At 44.9% G+C, this 14,241-nt stretch overlaps 1 long non-coding RNA gene and 1 pseudogene across 1 annotated transcript; both read left to right on the top strand.

Annotated features, from left to right (window-relative positions):
- The first annotated feature begins 1,206 nt into the window (after positions 1 to 1,206).
- LOC119314272 lies at positions 1,207 to 2,140 on the top strand. Its single transcript, XR_005152254.1, has 3 exons — positions 1,207 to 1,387; positions 1,667 to 1,765; positions 1,849 to 2,140. It is a non-coding gene; the product is annotated as an uncharacterized LOC119314272 (long non-coding RNA).
- A 5,390-nt stretch (positions 2,141 to 7,530) lies between these two features.
- LOC119314271 lies at positions 7,531 to 14,241 on the top strand (annotated as a pseudogene).

Here is a 14,241-nt window from a genome sequence, read left to right as displayed (position 1 = left end):
GTGAAGGAGGCGGAAGACCAACCGCAACCCTAGACTGTACCGACGTGCGCTCCAACAGCACCATGGCGCTGCGCTCTCTGTCGAGAGGGTGTGCTCTGGCAGGCATCGCCTGCGGCCGGCTTCTGCGTCCTTCACTGGACTCTTATAGTTCATGTCAAGAGGGACTCCTGATCTGCAAGTTTATGACTTTGAATATTTTGTGTGTAGTTGTGCTGCAGCACACCATGCATCCGCACCCCACAGGCAACAACTTTCGGCCACTTGCACGTCAGCATCGCCGTACCATGCTCTGCGCTCACCATTTTTCCCTTGCTCACCAACAGCCAGAAGAGAGAGACAGGGGCAAGAGAGAAAGATCAGCATGCACCATCGCATTCAGGAGGCCAAAAAACTCATTGGAGATGTTGCCTGCATGTGCTAGGGATATAAATAATATCTTGCTTAATATTAACGTGCATTGCACGTACACACTTTCTAGTGCTATAAAAAGTATGCACTCCAGATCCCTCAAATAGAAGTAGGTGTTCCACGTTAATGCACGAAAATAAAAACCAGCTCACTCCAATACGACATCACCCAATTTGCTCCCTTCGGGAAAGAAACAGCTCCATTTTTATAGACTTTTAAAAATGTTCGAAAATATCATTACTTAAAAAAATTCAAAATTTTACAAATTTTTCAAATGTTAACAAATTTATAACTATTCATAAATTTGAAAAATAAAGTTAATGTTTGAAAATTGTGTTGGAAAAAGTGTCAATGATTTTAGAAAATGGTCATATATTTTTAAAAATGGTCATTAATTTGAAAACATTCGCAGACTTTAGAAATATTAACAAATTTGAAAATAATTCACGATTTTTTCAGAAAATGAATTCACATAGTGTTCATGAATCGTTAAATTTTAAAAATAAGAATTTAATCAATAATAAAAAATGAAAAACCAGAATGAAAAACAACATGAAAAATGAAAACCAGCGAAACATTCTGATAACTTCGGAAAGCAGGTGTTTTTGTTTTTGAGAATCTCTTCGGAAAGCAGGTGTAAAACCATTATGCCATATATGGGCCGGCCCACTACCAAACAACGCAGCGCCGCATCGGGCGGGAAATAGGAAATTGTGTAACATATGTGGCGTCGCTGGGCCGTATCCAGCGGAGTGGAAGGTTGCATATGAAAAGCTCAGGTGAAGGTAGCGGAAGTTCTCAAAAAAAAAGGTGAAGGTAGCGGAAGACCCACCGTCCCACCGCAAACCCTACCAGACTGTCCGGCGGCGGCTCCGACAGCAACATGGCGCTGCGCTCTCTGTCGAGAGGGTTCCCGGCCGGTGTTCTCCGGCAGGCATCGCCGGCGGCCGGCTTCCGCCTCATGGGCACCCGCTGCCAGGTTCGTCGTACCCACGGCCCCCCTCCTCAGCCACGCGATCTAGGTCTTCTTTTCCCCTAAGAGCGTCCAATTATACTCTCTAGACAGTAGATCTGCTGCCGGCGGAACCTCTCACCACGCAGGATGGAACTCGAATCGCTTGTTTGAACCGTAGGCACGTTGGATTTTTTTTGTTGTTGTTAAAAAAGATCGATTTTCTGAAGGATCCGTCTTCCTCGTTTCTTGGTCGCCGGGAAGCCTGTTCTTGATTCGTCCTGCGTGTCTGTCCCCTCCTTGCAGTCGAAAGAAACGCAAGAAGTGTTGGCCAGTCTGCAGAGCGCGATGAAAGAGACACCCTCCGAACGCCACCTGCTGCTACACCAACAATTCACAAACGAGGTGCTGCTCTGAATCACTCTATGTTCTATTGACGTTTCAAGACCTGGACGTTTTGGTCACTCCCTTGTTTGCTTTGTTGATAGCCGTGATCTGGAGAGGATGTTGAAGTCTGCCAACAACATGTTGAAGGCTTCAAATGCATTGCTTGGTGTTACAATCCTCGGGGTTCCGTTGCTTCTCATTGCGGGAAGCAAGGATCAGGCTTGAGAACCTCTTACCGTCGCTTCCTGGTACTTTGGAGCGAGAACCAACTCAGTATCCATGTGACATCACCGGTCTAGTTTTGAATTGAAGTCGCAATGTTACTTTATAAAAATTTGAGCAGTGCGTCCAACTTATGTCTTTATATCTTTGCCGGGCCTGGTCTTATCTCAACTGAATTGAGTACGCATACATGATTATATGCACTCCATAAGACCTTAGAGAACTTCTATAGTTTACAAAACGACAACTTCCAAGTCTTAGAGAAATAATACACTTAATAGAACCTTGACTTTGCTTTGGAAAATCGGCATCACCAAAAATAACAAGTGTTTTTTTTCATATAAAAGAACTTAAGCTCCTTGTCTTTGTTTATTGGCGTGCCTGTGTTGGCTCATGTACTACTTAGGGAGGAGGATGGGGAATTGAGTGCATACATCAGCGTATTCGAGTAACCTTCTCTGATTTTGTGAGAAGTCCTCACGGAAGCGTAGACATTTAGACAAAAACATGGATAGGTGGTGGCATCGATTGTTGTAGTATGGCAATGGTCGATATGGTGTGAGCAATGGTACAAGCATGAAATGGGCTGCAACATGCACATTGCTCATGACTTTTATATGATTGTTCTAGAGAAGCCCGGAGAAAATGTGGTACCGCAGCTTTGATTCATTCATGCATCATACGACTGTCAAGATAGAAATATCTAGAGATGCAAGGTGGCACAATCTGGTGCAACCAATAAATTAATCCAATGGTTGCGGGTGCCTGGATTTGCACCTATAAGCCGTTGGATGGAAGTAAATCAACGGATAGTATTCAAAGTTATTCGTACATTATATAGGGGTAGGGGCATAGATATAGATAATTGTTCCCAGGAAAGCCTTCCACCGCTGTGGATTTGGTCCGAGGCTTTTTATTTAGTCCTGGGATTAGTCCAGCTTAACCTCGGGGTGCAAGTCTGAGGTTTGTGTTTAATCCAGGGTTATTATTGTAGTCTGGTATGGAACTGGTCTGAGGTTTGTATTTATCCTTGGATCTAGTACAGGTTTAACCTCTGTATGAGAGTTAAGTGCATCTGTTCTAGTCTGCCATGGAACTGGCTCGAGGTGCATTTAATCCTGGAACTAGTTCAGGTTAACCTTGGTATGAAAGTTATGTACATATATTGTAGTCTGCCAAGGATCTGGTTTCAGTTTTATTACCTTACTGCCGTATGTTAGTCGTGATGTGGAACTTAATTTGTAGAGACCATGTGATAATAAAGTCTACTCTATAACTCTTCACAACCTTGAACACTTGCCAAGTTCACATTACAACCTTCAACTCTTAAAATCGTTTATTTTTAACCTGGAGGATGAAACCCATTCGGTTACAAAAAACAACGTCTGGGCTTCAGAACCATGGTCATCTCTTGCTGGTCTTGTAAGCGATGCCATCTTTCTTTGCTACTTTGCTTGACTGGAGACATGCGGAAATGGAGCATGGCTGCTTGATTGTTTTGGCTTGAATAACCAAAACTAGTGCTATCACAGGTTGGCCACATCTCACTGTTGACATCTCAATTTCTTGTGTTCTAGTTCTGCACTAGTTTCCTTCTGACAAGAAAACACGACACCATGACATACAACTATTTGCAGCTGTTTATTATTCCCCTGTTTTCAGTTAGCTCTGAGATGACAGTATGATCTGACACTCCAACTCCAGTGATGAACTCTTCCCTTCCTATCTGACGAGAAAACACAGCTCCATGACATGCACGATACAGCCGTCTGCAGCTGCATGGTGTTTTCTCTTATTCCCCTGTCTCCAGTCAGCTCTAACCTCTTAAGACAAGATGATGATATACTAACTTCAGCAATGAACTGGAAGATGGTTTTACAATGATCTGACGATCATCGTCAGACCAGCTGTGTGCCCGCTCCTCCATGCCAACGACCATGCTAGTGTTACTTGGAGTTCTGAAGATCTGTATGCAGTGAAATTGTGTTGTTATTGTGATAGTTTCTTCTGTTTACTAGAGCACCTTGATAGAGCTAGTGTTGGTTGCAAGACTCTGCACAGGATGTGATTTGGAGATGGCAAATTCTGGGCACTGTACGGATCCTTCTGAAATGCAAAACTATGAAGCACTTTGTGCCATGTACAAGTGGTGTCCGTTTCCTTCGATTTGTGTGTATGTAACTATGTTAGTGAGGCACATGCAAGTGCACAATTATAGTGGCAATCCTGGAGCAAAGATACATATATAACAGATATGTAGAGGTGCATGGGCTTTGATCAGCCGTAGTAGAGCACTGATCAGTATGCACGATAGTGCGAACCACTGATCTGGTCCATGCATGCAAGTGCACAATTATGGCCACAAACACACCAACCAAAATTCACCTTGCATGGTGTCTTGGATATGTAATCTTGATAATACGGGGTATGAAAGTAGGAGCGTTGTGTCTACCGAATATGCAAATGGGAGTATGCGCAAGTTATAACAAAGTTCTTAAGATTTACGTCGGATAAAAATAATAAAAGAAGAAAAATATAAGAACCCTAAACTAAACCTATAGTAGTCCTTGATCTTCTTCTTTTCTTCTTAATCTTCATCCTGCAAAACAATCAATAACAGAGAAAGAATTTGGACGGTACTTAAATTGTTGCATTCCCCTAAGGGAAATGCATTAGTGTTTGAGCTGGTGCTTGGGATCATTGGAACTGGTCCAAGAACCCTAATCAGAAAGATCCCAGAGCAACATAGCAAGAAAGCCAATCAGAACAGGTTTGACCCAGGAACAGGAGATTGACCAAATGTACAGGACAAGGGATCAAAAGTACATGAAGTAGTCCATCATCAGGGAACAGCAGTAGTAGCAGACCAAGTCCAAGCAATCGATGATGTTCAGCATATAAGATATAGCCAAGAGAGGAAAGACATAAATCATAAACCCATTGAAAGTGCAATTGTCACTCAATTACGATTTTGGTGTTGCTCACAATACGATTTGCAAGAAGTAATGCCGATTGCCAAGTATATATCTTAGGACATTGGTTTCTCCATTTGGTCTACGGACTTCGGTAACCCCATCTATTCAAAAAGGCAAAAAGACAGTGTTTTACGGAGGCTCGAAAAGTTTTTTGGACTAGCTTTTTGAGTCCTAGGAACATTTATACTATCAAGAGGGGGCCCAGAGTTTAGAGCAACTCTAGCAGACCCCGCATCCGGCGCGAACCCGCATAATTCCGGCGATTATGCGGGCTCGGCCCAATATTCTAGCCAGACCAGAGCCCGAATATTTGTCCGGCTCGTAATTTTTTTTTGCCGCAACCCGCAAACGCTTCCCTCGGACCAGTATAACTGCGGTTTGCGGGGCAGATGCGGATCGAAACCCTACCCCCCCCCCCCAGCCGCGTTTGTCCCCAATTCTCCACCGCGCCGCTCGATTTCTTGCCGCCGGCGAGCCTGCGAAAGCCATGGATGGCTCTGGGGATGAGGCGAAGCGCCGCCGCCGCGCCAGATCTGACGCCGCGCGCAAGCGGGGGGCGCATCAGTGGCTCAACCGCGGTAGCCGGCCGCCACCGGCCTTCGATCGCGAGCTCGCCCGTCGCCGCCACGCCTTCTCCGGCAACTGGTCCGCGGGGAGCTCATCCGCGGGCGCATCGAGCTCGCGGCTCGTTCCGGTGAAGAGGGAGCCGGAGGAGGAGCTCTTGCCTCGCGCCGTGCCCGCAGGCCCTACCTACCCCCAGGGCAGGAGGAGCTCCTTGAGCGCGTCGTCCTCGATCGTTCGGCGAGGGAGCAGGAGGAGATCGAAGAGCGCATCCGGCGCGAGCTCGAGTACGAGCGGCTCTTCCTTCAGACGGGCGTCACGACATTGCAGGTGCACTCATCGAAGGAGACTGACCTGCGTGTGATGAAGGCGGAGCAGGCGAAGCTCTACATCGACCTCGACTCGTCCGACTCCTCCGACTCTGACTGAGCGCCGCCGCTGGGTAGCTACCGTAGGAGCTCCGGTGAGCTCAATTTTGTTGTAGTGGTATGGTAGCGTAGGCCTTGTCTAGCTCCGGCGACCTTAATATGTAATATATGTGATGTGTACGGACTTATGCGAAGAACCATCTATATGTGAGCGTGTTTCGGCGAGCTGTTGCTTAAATTTCTCGCGCCAAACAACTTTTTATAATTTTTACGGGTTTGGTTGCGGTTTCTGTTCTGCCGTCGCGTTTTTCAGCCTGTATAAGCGCCCCGTGCGAACTGTAACAGTTCGGCGAAATGCGGGGTCCGCTAGAGTTGCTCTTAGGGAGTTGGGGAACTCAAACTTATTTCATATACACTTCTCCCAAGAGATTCCATATCATTGGAAGGGTATTGTCACCGAGGAAGTATATATCCACCTCCAGAGGTCCGGGTGCCTGGAGGCACTAGGGAGATTGTTCCTGGTCTCAGGTGTGTCTAGGTGCCCGGGGACCTGCGTGGCTCTCTGTTCGGTCGGGTCATGGTTCTCGAGTAGCGACTCATTCAAGTCGCTCTGGGGTAGCGACTTGAAAAATGTATATGAAATATATGTTGTTGGAAGTAGAAGGTGAAATATGGATATCAAGTTTTAGGCTATCCAGAATATTGAGATATGAATTTTTTTGGCTATCCAAAATTGCTCAACTTCATTAAAAAGTTTTGAATTTTGGTGGCCAAAATTTTGGTCCGTCGTTGGAGATGCTCTTGACAGGGGCTTCTAATCGTGTTTTAACCAGCATTTTTTTCAAAAAAGAAAGAGAAATGTATGCTGCGGGAGCTGCTCTTCATGATGGTTTGTTTTGATATTTCGTTCTACATGTGTTTTCATTTGATCTCTTGGCATCTATTAAAATTTAGAGGTTTTTCTGACAATTATAGCATCTTTATAATGCCACAGGTGAGTGACACGTCAAGTCCCCCGGGGAGCACCGGTCTGAGAACATAATTATCTCTTCAAGGTAAAAATATTGAGCAAATAATGACGCGAAGGAAGGTTGTTGTTCCTGTTTTGTGCTACTGCCAGCCTCAACGCCAGCCCTTCTACGCCTACTTCAAAGGCCCTGTCACCAACAGCCAAAATACTATCTTATTTGAACCATGTGAAATTGAGAGGGCGATAGGCTAGAACTTCAGAGAGTTGCAAACACATGTGCTACTGCTACGCAATTACAGGTGTATTCTTCACTATTGTGTATTCTAAGACCGGTAGATAATGCCCTTCCATTCAATGGAAAATTGGATCAGGGGCAGTTGTGCGGTTGGTTTACAAATAATCCTTTTGCAACTTGCCACAACAGCCAACTAGCTTAAATTTGTGCTTGTTGAAGACAGAATTTGAGCCTGCCTATATTTATGGATAATGCATATGCATCCTGAATGGGGTACACGTGCATATCATGTACAGTAATCCAGAGCAGTGTGTTCACAATTATTGCTTTGCTTTGCTGCACGGCTGCACCCGAGGAGCAGAGGAGCACGTTGCGGTTGGGCCGGCTCGGGTCCGTCGGCTAGTCCCACTCCCACACACTCTCTCTCAATCATTCATCGCTCGCTCCGCCCCCACTCCTCACTCCCTGCCCCCTGCTCTCCCTGCATCCATTATTACTCGCCTCGCGTCTCTCCCTGCTGGCTGCTGCCCACATCTTGTGCCACCGCCGCGCCCCTCCTGCCCAGATCTACTCCGACCGCAGCCTCCCTCCTGCTCAGATCTCCTCCAGGCGTCTCCTTCCCCTTCCTCCCCTGCAGCTTCATCCCTGCCAGCTGCTGCTCCATGGCGGCACGACGGTGAGGGGTGAGGGCAATGGCAGCAGAGCTGCAGCCGCCACGGAGGCGGCATGGTTGAGACCTGAGCCGGCGAAGACATTTGAGTGACACACAGGCTCTTCTCTTGTGGGCTTGCGTGCTTCTATCCATCTGGCAGGTAGTAGCTTCTGCTTGCCGATTTTTCTTTCTTTTGCGGCTTATAGCTCGTTCCCCATGTTTATCAGTTCAGCATTTCAACCTGCTGCTAATTTTTCCCCCGCCAGTAATCAATCCTTTTCTTTTAATGGCAACCAGTAATTAATCCTTAGCTGCACCGAATGGTCCTGGATGTTTATATCCATCTGCTCCATGCTTATCTTTGTTGCAGCAAGCAAAACGCAGCGAAAATGGCCATGGTCCTGGATGCCTTCGCATCCTATGTGCAGAGCATGCTGACGGAGATGGTGACTGAAGAGGTGCACATGCTGCTAGGAGTCACAGACGAGATTGACAAGATGGATGTCAAGCTCAGGGACCTCAAGAACTTCCTTGCCGACGCTGATAGGAGAAACATCACTGACAACAGCGTGCAAGAGTGGGTGGGGCAGCTCAAGCGCGCCATGTATGAGGCTTCCGACATCCTCGACCTCTGCCAGCTCAAGGCCATGGAGCGCGGTCTGTCCACTAAAGATGTGGGGTGCTTCAACCCCTTGCTCTTCTGCATGCGGAATCCCTCCCATGCCCATGACATCGGCACCCGCATCAAGGCGCTCAACAAGAGGCTCGGCGTCATCAAGGAGAGAAGCGCTGCTTTCAGCTTCATCCCTCTTGGTTCCTATGAGGATCGCAGCAGCAAGGTCCATGGCTCTCATTCTGGTGATACCAGACGTGAGACGTCAGGGGAGTTAGATCGGTCCGGTGTAGTCGGAGAGAAGATCGAACAAGATACAAAAAAGCTGGTTGAGACTATGCTAAGTGAAAAGGAGGGCAACACCAACATCATGGTGGTCGCCATTGTTGGTGTCGGCGGAATCGGCAAGACCACTCTTGCACAGAAGGTCTTTAACAATGAAGCCTTGAATGCTGAGTTCGAGAAGATGATATGGTTGAGCATCAATAAGGACTATGACAAGGTTGAGTTGCTCAGGACAATCATCACGCAAGCCGGGGGAGTACATGGTGGTGAAAAGGCGTTGGCTGTGCTTCAGCCAATCCTTGCCGCTACCTTGAAAGGGAAGAAGCTATTCCTGGTGCTAGATGATGTGTGGAACCATGGAACATGGGATAATGTGCTTAAAACACCCTTGGCTAACGTTGTGGCTCAAGGTAGCCGAGTACTCATCACTACTAGAGATGAAAGAGTGGCTAGAGGGATGAAAGCTGTGCATCCCAACCACCATGTTGACAAGTTGGAGGAGAAGGATGCCTGGTCATTGCTCAAGAATCAGGTGCCTAACTAAACTCTATGCATCTTACTAGTTCCATTCTTAATTTTTGGGTAGAGATATAATAATTGGGCACACTCTTTTATGTATTATTCTTTGAGATTATAACATGGACTCATACAACATGAACACTACATATACTTATGCCAAGGCACATGCACCAGCCGCAAGTGTACTGTGGGGTGGGGTGGTGCGATGGTGGTGAAACTTCCTGCTTGGGCTATTGGCTTTCCCATGGCCATTTTGGGTTGGATGGGTCTTGTGGTAGGTTGGACCCAAATATGGATCTTTGGTAGCAAAATATGGGTGCCTACCCATATTTTTTTGGTGTATGCTGTTGGAGCTTTGGGCCAAAATTTCAGTTTTCGGGTCTTGGGTTAAACATTGGAGATGCTCTTACATACCAACACCGTTAGAAACCTCTCTGTGTGCAGCGCACCAATGATTATTTGTGTTGGCTGCTTGCATATAGCGTTAGTCCATCTCATGACTTTTGTTGCTTTCTTAGGCAGGTTTCATCCTGTAAGCAGCCATCTTAAAAAAAGCAATTTTTTTAAAGAAAGGTACAACGTCATTGGGCATTGTTTCTCTCCCTCTTTGTCGACTGATTCTTAATTGTGGTCGTTTCACCATCTCCATCTCGCACATGCACCTTTCATCTGTGTTTTGTGATTGTCTGCTAGTTGTTGTTCTTCTCTGCTCCTAGTTGCCATTTCCTGTAGACACGATGACTCATGCTTCACTGTCTTGTGTGTTCTTCCTAACTTTTAGTTTTTAATTTTCCGCCACGTCCACCAAATTCTTTGCTCTTTCGTGTTTACCATACCATGTGAGTTCACCTAACATTTATTTGCCCGTCATCTCTTCTTGCTTGGTCCTTTTGTGTACAATTTTTTGTGGCCTTTCTGGTCCTAGTTGTTTTCTATATGAGTTTTTGTGGCCTCCCTTCGCGTTGTTGTTGATCTACGCCCATTCTCTTATCGTCAAGCTTATTTTGCCGCCGGTTTCTTGTGCTGTCATCCTTGTTAAGAAGTACTAGTATTGGTTTAGGTTTCCGTATTACTCTAGATTTCCTTCCAGGTATTCCAAGTCTATTGTACTATATATTTGCCCCATGGGCTATGCAATACAATCTATAGCCAACGCATCCCATGATCCACCGACATGCTAACACTTCGTATTCTTCTACTTACTATATTTGGATGTGCAGATTATAAAATTGCATACGTAGGATTATAGATAATTTAAACATGTATAAGAAGCCTCCTTCCTTGTGTAGTTGTAGATCAAATATGTATGTACGTATGTACGTACATACATACATACATATATGTATGTATGTATGTATGTATGTACGTACGTACGTACGTACATTATGTACGTACGTACGTACGTCTTCTTGCATAATTAAGCGCGTAATTTATTTAGTTTCTGAGATGATAGATTAAACTATGCATCTTGTGGTTAAAGGAGTAAGAAACTTAACGTCTTGTCTGGATGAAACTTAATGTTTCTCACTTGCAAGGCATCCCACTTGACAACATCCTCACTTGCCAGTTCATTCACTTGATATTTGAATTTAGATAGTACATTAGCCGATTTTTCGTGGCTCTTTTTTCAGTCTATTATTGACTAGTATTGAGTCGACACTAGCAATTAAGAAATGGCTATTTTCTCTCTCAAGGAAAACCACTCCTTACTGACTCTTCAGTTCAATTGGTTGCAGATAATCTCAAGTGAGACAGATGAACGTGAAATTGATATGCTCAAGGACATTGGTTTGCAGATTGTAGCCAAATGTGATGGTTTGCCTCTTGCAGTCAAAGTAATGGGAGGTCTACTGTGTCAGAAGGACAAAAAACACCGTGAGTGGGAGATGGTTCTGGCTGATTCTATATGGTCGATATCTGGAATGCCTGAAGAGCTAAATCATGCAGTATATTTAAGCTATGAAGATTTATCTTCTTGTGCCAAACAATGCTTTCTGCATTTCTCCCTTCTCCCTAAAACTGCAGTGTTTTCTTGCAATGAAATCATTGGCATGTGGATAAGTGAAGGATTTTTTCATGGGACCTCGGATGACTTAGAAGAACTCGGAAGCAAGTACTATAAGGAGCTGATACTAAGGAATCTTATAGAGCCAAATACAAAGTATATTGATCAAGATGTTTGCAACATGCATGATGTTGTACGCTCATTTGCTCAATTTCTGGCTAGAGATGAGGCACTGGCAGCTCACAATGGAGAAACTAATATTGTTAGTAAACTTAGTGCACATGAGTTTCTTCGGTTATCTCTAGAAAGCAAAGCATCAGAATCAGATGGGTTAGGCTGGAGTTCTTTGCAAGCACAAAAGACACTAAGGGCGCTAATATTAGTTGGCTATATAAATATCAAGCCTGGTGATTCGTTGGTTCATTTTCCATGTCTACGAATTTTACATATAGACTCTGCACATGTTGTAGCATTGCTTGAATATATACATAAACTCAAGCACCTGAGGTATTTGTCATTGGAAAACACTGATATATCTAGTCTGCCGGATAGCATTGAAAAGATAAAATTCTTGCAGTACATTGAAAAGACAAACGTGTTGGACGTGAATTCATGTTGCCCTACCATCACCACAGTCCTAGTCCTTCCCAGATGGTGGCTGCATTTCCAAAATTGCAAACGATGAATTTATTAGGAATGGTGGAATGGGAGGAGTGGGAGTGGGAGGAGCAAGTGCAAGCCTTTCCTGTCTTGCAGCGTCTTATGCTAAATCAGTGCAAATAGAAGTGTCTTCCTCCTGGTCTTGCCTCTCAGGTAGGGGCTTTGAATAAATTAATCATATACAATGTCCAGGGTCTCATCTCTGTAGAGAACTTTCCATCTCTGGTTGAGCTGAATCTGGATGAAAACCTTGACCTAGAGAGGATCACTAATCTTCCCAGACTGCAGAAGCTTACCATCAAAAACTGCCCAAAGCTGAAGGTGTTGGAGGGTCTTGTTGCACTCCAGAGGCTCGCTCTCTCGTATAATGACATGGAAACAATCCCAGAATACATGGGAGGTATAAACCCAAGGCATTTGGAGCTATACTGCAGCCTAGCACTGCTCGCTTCAATGGCCGCGCGACAATCTGGCCCTGAGTGGGACAAGTTCAGCCAGGTTGAGCATGTCAAGGCATATGCACGCGAAGGAGGTAATTCAAGGAAATGGTATGTCTTCTACACAGCTAAACCATACAGCTTGGAGACAAATGACAGCCACTCTTTCATGTCCAGAGGTAATTTCACATTGCTCGATTCATCTTAGTTTGTCTATCTATTCTGGTTATTTGAACTATTCTGTTTGTTTTGTACATTTTGTCAGTATGCTGGAGTTTGAATATACTGCCAACTATTCCTTTTGAATAGACCCTTCTAAAGTAGGACAACAATAACATGCTAGTAATGTCTGCATAAATGTATAACTAGCCGTTTCTCTTTAGAAATAGATGACTGACCTTTTATCGTTTTGTAATGGCTATTTGTTGAGCAATGCTATTTTCTGATTGGTTACTATTATTCTCACTTGTTCCCTACTGCTCATATGTTATTTCATCTCACTGTTTTAACTCTGTCATAGTTGAGTTCTTGACTTGCAAACTCTAGTCCGTCATCCACTTTTATCATTTTTTTCGCATGCAGGAACCTTAACCGATTTTGAAGACACACAACGATTTGAGTATGTCTTCAAAATGACAAGAAAAACGTTTAGCTACATCTGCAGCTTGGTGATGGGGCCGTCAATGGAAGATATGAACTGCTACACATTTGTTGACGGGACAGTGCTGTCTTTAGAAGATCGAGTGGCCGTTGCTCTGAAAAGGTTGCGGTCTAGTGAGCTACCAGAGACCGTAGGATCCTCTGTTGGTGTGAACGAGTCAACCGTCTTGTTGGTAACTGAGAGGTTTGTTGATGCTGTGTTCAAGCGAGCAGGGTACCATTTGCGCTGGCCAGACTTCAGCGAAATGTATAAAATCAAATCCATGTTTGGAAAGATCCATATGCATAACTGTTGCAGTGTTATATGCACAACTCACATCCCATTTGGACCAAACTGGGACCGTGAGAAGAATGACAGCGTCCTAGTACAGCTCGTCATTGATTCTGAAATGAGGTTCAGGAGCATTTGGTGGGGAAGGATAAGCAGCATGAACCAGTCAAGCATTTTGCATGAATCTTATTTGTTCAAGGAGTGCGAGAAGGGTGCTTGGCTGAATGGCAGCAAGCTGGAGGTGGCATTAGATGGATCAGAAGTCGGGGAATATATAATTGGTGATGCAGGATTCCCTCTTCTCCCGTGGCTACTCACACCTTACCAGGAAGAAGACCTCTCAGAAGCCAAGGCGGAGTTCAATAGGAGACACAATGCAGCCACAACCTGCGCTCAAAAGGCGCTGACAAGGTTCAAAGACACATGGAAGTACCTACAGGGAGAGACGTCATGCCTTGCCAGTCTGGAAACTCTAGTTCCCACAATCCATGCCTGCTGCTTTTTGCATAACATAGTTATAGATATGGAGGATGATGGGGCCATGCCGAGCATTCAGGAGCCGGATTATGATGGGGAAGTGCGTGAGTTAGCAAATGAGGATGCTGTCAGGGCGAGGGATATGCTTTCGCAGTACTTCTTGACCAGCAGGTCGTCTGAATCTACATCATAATTTGTTTGTCTTCCAACTAATCTGTCATAATTATTTATGTCTGTCGTTTCCACTCTTCATATTTTTAGTCAGCCCAGTGGATGTAGAGGAGACCATAAATTAGCTGCATCAGGCTTTAGGGGATGAAGCGCAGACAAGAACAGCAGAGGAAGAGATTGTTCACTAAAAAAATCTTTCTGCCACATCTTCTAGCTTCATTCTAGGTACTACTGCTGGCAGGTCTTGTTATTCCTTTCATTTCAGCAATTTCACCGTTCTCTTCTTTTCAACTCAACGTGATATGGCACTAATGTCATTTAGAATCTTTTAACTGTTTTAACTCTGAAAGACAGGTAACAGATACAGCTGCTAGTACTGTGCTAAGCAAAACATTAGTATCTACTGGCTATGA

This window comes from Triticum dicoccoides, chromosome 6A (genome assembly GCF_002162155.2).
Source record: "Triticum dicoccoides isolate Atlit2015 ecotype Zavitan chromosome 6A, WEW_v2.0, whole genome shotgun sequence".
NCBI lineage: Eukaryota > Viridiplantae > Streptophyta > Magnoliopsida > Poales > Poaceae > Triticum > Triticum dicoccoides.
Note: the sequence above shows the minus strand (reverse complement) of the source record. Positions and strands in the feature narration are given on the sequence as shown.